The sequence below is a fragment of the Corvus brachyrhynchos genome, unplaced genomic scaffold (genome assembly GCF_000691975.1).
Source record: "Corvus brachyrhynchos isolate BGI_N302 unplaced genomic scaffold, ASM69197v1 scaffold249, whole genome shotgun sequence".
Taxonomy (NCBI): Eukaryota; Metazoa; Chordata; class Aves; order Passeriformes; family Corvidae; genus Corvus; species Corvus brachyrhynchos.
In genome coordinates, this window is record NW_008240226.1 from 283,050 (window position 1) to 290,470 (window position 7,421).

The 7,421-nt window shown below is 35.1% G+C and overlaps 1 protein-coding gene across 1 annotated transcript in view; it reads left to right on the forward strand.

Moving 5' to 3' along the window:
- Window positions 1-7,111, forward strand: part of GRIA2 (glutamate ionotropic receptor AMPA type subunit 2) — a gene marked incomplete at its 5' end in the record, with an annotated part of 56,240 nt that extends 49,129 nt beyond the window's left edge. The window contains one exon of the mRNA XM_017745109.1: window positions 1-7,111. This exon is cut by the window's left edge and continues 1,790 nt beyond it.
- Window positions 7,112-7,421: the final 310 nt, after the last annotated feature.

Consider the following 7,421-nt stretch of genomic DNA (forward strand, 5'->3'; position numbering starts at 1 on the left):
TTTATTTTGGACTTAAATAAAATTTTAAATATGACTTGCAGTTTTAGTTGGAATCCATTTCTTAGACTCAAGTATAATGTCTGCTGAGCATTGGAGAAGGCAGAGTGTTTATCAGAAACTTGAAATCCCTTCTTGTGGTACAAACTCTGAGCCTGTTTCTGCAAGCATGTGAACACAGTGTATACTCTCAGTGTGGTCAGCAAAAGAGGTGTATACAGTGTTTTCAATGTCTGTCTTACCAATACTTCCCCCGAATTAAACTGAATCATTTCTTGATGCATCTGTAATTCATAGGTGTTCTGTGCATTGCTCCTCATCAGGAATGTTGGGGAATGCATTTGGATTTTTAATGTTCAATGCTAGAATGACCAAACTAAAATAATATTCATATGGTAATATAAATTTTTTTAAAAAGTAAAAATGCATTACTGTATACAGTGGAAAGCTATTTATTGTACCTCTGGGCTTATTCCTCTAAAAATCACAGCATAAAAAAATCTTTGTCAAGCCTGAACTGATGTATATAACTGAAATAATGTAAAGTTATATTTTCATGTTTTTATACTTAACAACATGACGGGAATACATAATGTATGAGTATTTCAATTCAGATAATATTGATTGGATAATACACATCTCAGTTAAAAAAGCAGTAATAATAGTTTAATATCCATGTTAACAGTACATCAGTATATTGCTATATAAAGTATGTCTGTGTGCATTTAAGTGAAAAGTAGTCAAGAGTGATGAAAGCTGTCCAAGGGTTTTTTATTCATTTTATATGAAAACTGTTATGGAGCAACCAAAATGTTTATGAACTCAAACTTGTGTAAATTTCAAAATGTCCTTTTACTGTAGCTTTTTGTTTACAGTACGGTATCTTATTTTCTGCTTTGTTAAATGAGTAACGGTACAAAGCTGGACATACACTTTCTAAGACATTAACGTTCTTGTTTTTTCATGTATACTTATATGACAGAAAATGCTTCTGATTTTATTTTTCAATCTAACACATGGCTTTTCTGGAGTGTTGTATAAACTTCAATCATACATAAAAAATCTTCTTAAAAAAGGCAAAAGACCTTTAACGTCTGCTTAGTATTATTGAAATGTGGTTTCTTATTTATTATAAATGTATTTTTCTATGATTTTACATAGAGCAAACCTGTTTGTCCCCACAGACATGAAATTTCCTTGAAATTTCTTCTTTTCTTGAATGAAGTTTCAATGAAGAGTATAAATCTTCTCCCAGACCATCTCGTCACTCAAGGATAGTAGTTTTCGTTATGGTTAAATGAAGTAATGTAACTTTTTTTTCCAACAATATAATTGTATCTCTGGACCGTAACCTTCCTGATCACACTTAAAATGGCAGTGTGACAGGTTGATAAAGATAGGAGGTTAAGTATCTATTCAGTAACGCTACCTAAAATTCTTGAGTTTAAACCAGTATTTTTTTTAATTGAACAGATTGTTGATGTGTCCAAAGCAGAGAAAGAACCTGAGAAATGGCAAGTCCTTCAGGTGTCACTAGAAGAAAATCAGTACAGCAGAGAGTTTACTGTAATAGCAAACAGAGTGTGAAGAGGTTCACAGTGTGAAAGGTTCAACATTTTCACGTAAACGTGTATTGCACCCGTTAACACAGTGTGTTTCTGCAGTGTCAGCCTCTTCTTTGGCTGATAGATGTAGACAATATCTTTACATGAAACCTTGCACAAATAATTGTATTTTGAAATACAAATAGATTATTTCAGCTACCATTTGGTGCAGTTATAAGAATACAGCCGTCACCAGCAAAATAGAATCAGCAGCAGCTGTTCTGCATGATGTTCCTAGATGCTACTCAGACCTGTTTTCACAGCATCAAAGGTTATTATTTATTAAATCTTTTCATTTAAGCTGTCAAGGGATCACAAAAATTTGCTGTGAGAGATCCATCAGGTCTAAATTATCTTAGGAATTTATATTATATCAACCACTTAGAATGAAATTAAGCAAGTGACTTAGTTGTGGACTTAATTTGGAACATTTTCCCTTACATCAATTTCTGTAGGTAGTAGAGAATACTATACACCTCTGTGAGACATAACAGAGAAGTGAATAAAAGAATTTTTTTTTTTGTAAACAAGTGGCAAAAAATGGAACAAAGTAAGGTAAAATTTAAAAATTCTGAGAGTTATAGCTCAAACTCCCCTGCAGCGTTAATGTGTTATGAGACCAGTCCCTAATCTTATTGTTAGGGCATGTTACATGATTGTGTTTTCTTTCTTTCTTTCCCTCTTGCCCCACTACATGCAGTTAGTTCTAATGCATAATTTTTAGCTTGGTAGGCTGATAGGAAATGTAATTACTGTATATATAATTGATTTGGCAGTCATTAAAAATGTTTATTATAGGCCATGTCATAAGTCTCTGTATTACAGCAGCAGCGATGATAAAGATAGGAAAGGTTAACTAAGCTAAACCCTTTATCCAAGTGGCATCCACTGAACTTGTTCTTCTGTCAGTTTCCTTTATACATCTCTTACAGCTAATGAGAATTTAGCTACCTCTGTAAACAGCTCAGTGCTTTACTAACCTCAGTGATGAGAAAATCGTTTATACATAGAAGAAAAGCACTTAATTTCATGAAGTTGTCCAGTGAATGACTTTGTAGCGTTTGCCCAGAGTTCTTCCTCCCTTTGCACTTGCAACTCCCACTCAACAAGAAAGAACCATTACTACATGCTGGGCACAGAGAAAAAGTTTACATGTAATTTGTCATAATTTTTAACAAATGCTAACTTTTCAAGGCTGACTCATCTGTGTTAAATAAAGCATTTAATCCTACTAGTCTTCCAACTGCAGAATGAGATTTAAAATACATATTTAAATTAAAATGGGTTTTATTTATTTGCTTTAAATATCCCAAACCTGATTTTGAAAATGTATCTTATTAGAAAGTAGGAAAGGGCTGCTAAACTGGTGCCTAGACCAGCCCCTTGAAATTGTATTCGACTAGTTCCTATCTGGAGGTGGGGGAAAGGCCACAAACAAAGGGGTTCCAATGCATCCCATGAGCCATGCAGGACCATGCTGCCTCCTTTGCATCTTTCCATGCACAGAAGGCAAGCAGGTGGGAAAAGCTGAAATAGGACTTGGAGAGGTAGTTTTATGCCATTCTTCTGTCCCCCTTCAATCCTATAGGTGAAGGTCTCTTCAAAAGAGACATCAGAAAGGATTTATACCTGTTTTCTAAGGACAGAATATAAGAAATAGAAATTTTTTTCTTCTAAAAACTCGTTGTTTGTGCAGTTTTGAAATGATAATGTCATGTTTCAGTTTATGATAAACAGATCGTAAACTGGGGAATAAAATCTCCTTCCAGAGCCTTTACTGTTAGTAATTATAGAATCATAGAAGGCTTTGGGTTGAAAGGACCTTAAAGATCACCTAGTTCCTACCCCCTGCTGTGGGCAGGGACACCTTCCCCTAGGCCAGGTTTCAAGCTTCTTAGAAGGAGACAGCCCAGAGTACTTCTGGCATGTTGATGCTTTACTGAAGCATCAAGAGCATCTTGTTAAAAATGTACTGGAGGTTATTACATAACAACTTTTAACCCAGTTTTCAAGTTATGTTGTTACTGCCTACCCTTCAGCACCATATTCTGTGAGTTTAGAGAAAAATGTAATTAGAGAGGTCAAGCTATAGTTCTTTCAATTAATAGTATGCTTTACAAATAACATCGTATTTTTCAGTAGTTGCTTTCCTTATGAGTTTCACTATGAAAGGCAAATACATTTTGGGTTACTTCACACTCATAAACAGCAGAGTATCCACTGAAATTTTTTTTTCTGGTTTTGAGTGAGAAGACTTTTTTATACTGTCACAATGTCTAAAGATACAGTAATACAAACAACATGATTTTTATTTAGGTGTTTTCCTTTGTGGTTGTTACTGTTGTTTTTAATAATTTCACAAGATTGTTCGATGAATATTTTCATAAATTTGGAACTAAGTGGCTTGGCAGCTTATCCAAGTTACCTGTAGGTGGAATTCTTAATTCAGCTTCAGCTACTTTGTGTGAATAAACAAGCAGAGATGCTAACATGCGAAAATGAAGGTTGTGGGTGTTCTAGTGTATATGTATGTATACATATCCCTACACAATGCAAGAGTAAAATTAGTGCTGATAAGGCCATAAGCGATGATAACCACAGCAATAATTCATACTAGGGCCAGTAGCAACAGGAAGGTTCATAAGCAAGTGCCTTACCACCTCTTGTTTGAATAAATATGGAATTTTTCATTTCCATAGAGAATATGAGTCCCCATAGGACTCAGTCGTAACTTCAAAAAGTGGGGTAACTCCTGTGATCATCTTTGTTCTCACTGGTGGGATCAAGTTCTACGGAACTCCTGTGAGACAAACAGGCTCTTCCACGCTACCTTTGGCCTACACAGAAAGGTCAAACAAAAGCTATTGCATGTGTCATTGCCTCCCTCTTCAGCAGCAAGGATGATGGGTTCATGTATATGCATGTATATGCTTAGCTTCTCAAATTGCAGTCTTTGCTATTTAAAAATCAAAATGGTTGATCTGAGAGGCTCAGGTTTAGTTAAGTCTAACATTACATGGACAAACAAAGCAGTACTCTTTGCAGTTATTACTTGATTTTCTAAACCAAAACCTCTATAAAACTTAATGCCTTGAAAACAAAATGCTGAACATTGACAGGGCTGGATACTACACTACCTACTTTGAACATTGTGCAATAAAATATACTGCTATGGTGCTGTGGCAGAATTCTGTCCACATTTTATATTGTTTTGTTGGCTTTTTTCTTTTTACTTGCATAGACGAATGAATAGTATAAGCTATAGGAAATAACTCTAATGGTGTAGGCTTGACAGACAAATTACAGGCAATTTCTATTGATTGGTTTTATCTGTGGCATTACCACGTTTTTAAAATCTGCGCCTTCTGAATATATTAAAAAATGTGATAAACTGTTTTTATAAAGCCATTATTCTCAGAGCAGGATTCTGCTTGACATGTTTTCTTTATCCTGATGGGTATACTTGCCTAAGGTACTTGTTTATTCTAGGAGACTTAAAAATGTATAATTTTTTTAAAATCATTATAGATCCACAATTATACTGGGACATGTTCATCAGTTCTGCTTAGTCCACCTCATAAGCTGCTTTCTATAGGAGATCTTTGTCCTTTTATGCTTGTAATTTACTTTTTGATCTTTTGTCATTGGAGAGATTTTAGCACATTTAGGAAAAAAGTAACATTGCATGCCCTGCTTGCTGATGTAAGATGCTGCCCAAGTCCTTCAGAGTGATTCAGCTGCTAAGTATGTCCCGTGACTCACACCTTTGAAAGAATCTTTCTTAAACAGCAGGGACAAAGACTGCTCTGAGGAGACCAAAGTAATTAATACGCTTCAGTCAGACCCTGCCTCGCTGGAGTGCAGGGAGTCTGGGGTGTCAGGACAAGCCTGACCCTCCCACCTGTCTGTGTGCAGTCACGCAGTGATGTCCCCAGGCATCGCCACACTTGGCACTCATGCTAGCAAAACAGGATTGTTAGCATGGTCAAGATGCAAAAACCATTTCTCTGCTCTCAACATGATGCTGGAGTGGGGAGGAGAGAGCTCTCCCCTCCTTCCCCTATCTGAAAACCTTTTTTCCTTGCCTGAACTACAGCCATCAATATTAAGCAAATTCAGGACATAACTTTAAAAAAATTACTTTAATATAAAATGATCATGTACTTTTTAGCATAGAGGAAACTTGGCATTTACCCTCAAGAGAAATAAGCACAGCCATCTTGGCTGGCTGAAGAATTTAATGGAGATTTTTCTTACAGGGAAAAAATTTATTGCTTTATGAATTATGACATTATATATTGTCATAAAACGTGAGCTTCCCAATAGGCAAGATCATGAGACTGTAGATGTTTTTTGGGTTTTTTTGGTAAGATGCTAGCTAGGATTATATTATGTGGACAGCCTTTCTTATGCATGTTGTAATATACTATGTAAATGTGGGCTTGCCAAGTGTTTTTTCTGTAGTGTCAGACTATATATATGTATATATATATAAATATATATACACACACACATACAATTAGTACAATTAAAGGGGTTTTTACTTTTTTAAAGGGTATCCTTTGATCACTTACACAAACCTAAGTTAGGAGCAATACAAATTATTGGAGTGTGGAGCCAAATTTCTCAATGTGACAATATCACCTGATCTATACTACATTCTTTTTCCTCTCTTTTTTAAATATCTGCATAAAAAAAAAAAAAAACAAACAGTGTCTTTCTAGAAGGAATAGGCAATAGAAGAGTTGGTAAGAGAATGCAAACCGAGCCTCCATGTGACTATAGGATGGGATTTTGAAGCCATGACTTAAAACTACAATGTTGAATTAGAACTCTAGTTCTAATTTAAGTTAGAAAGTTTGGAGAGGTTCAGTAGATTTTTGTAGTGTAGTTGTATCAGAAATGTGTCATAATGAGTGTAGACACTGGATATAGCCTTTGGCATTTAAAACTTAGATTGATCCAGCTTCCAGGTATTCTATTTTAGGCTACTTTGTGAAATTTTTACAGGCAGGCCTACTGCTTAGCTAAATCTAGATCCCATTCTGGCTGCTGGCATCAATTCAGATTTTGGGGTATCAAATCTGAGTGTAAACTACTTTCTGAATGAGGTGTCTGTGTTTATTTTCAACTGCCTTGCTTTATGTTTTAATGGCAATATTTCAAAGCTGATTATTTTTCTTTACTTTTCTTGCTGACAATACTATCAGGGTTTGGGTTTTTTTTAAAGCTTTTAACTAAAACTGGTGAAAAAAGTGTTGGGAAGTGTTCTCTTCCCTTACACTGAAGGGAAATGTGAATTATCAGTCAAGCCAGTATTTTTTTTTTTAAGACACTGGCTATTTTATACTAAAAATACATATAAGACTTCATGCAATAGCAGAGTAGAAAAATACAAGGAATTGTTGCTAGGGGATTTAGGTGAGATTTTGTCTACCTTGGTTTTTCTGAAAAAAAAAATCTTTTTGCTTGTTTTCTGTTCACTGCAGCTTTTGTAAAAAAAAAAAAAAGAAAATTAGTTCTCTATAACTTCCCTCTGCTATTACATGCTCTGATGACATTAGTTGGTAACCTGGATACCTTGGAAAATATTCCCATGTTCCTGTAGATAGATGGTAGAACTGCCCCATGTAGTAATAGATGTCTTCTGTCTGACTTCATTTCATTGTGGATGTGATTGTTCACTTGTTTCCCACAGTTTTGGTTTTGGTGCAGCTACAGATACAGAGATCAGTAGATTAAAAAAATACATTATTTCTTAAAAGTTTAGTGCAGAATGACAGAGCACTACTGAAGACTGCAGAAAGATGTTTGGAAAAA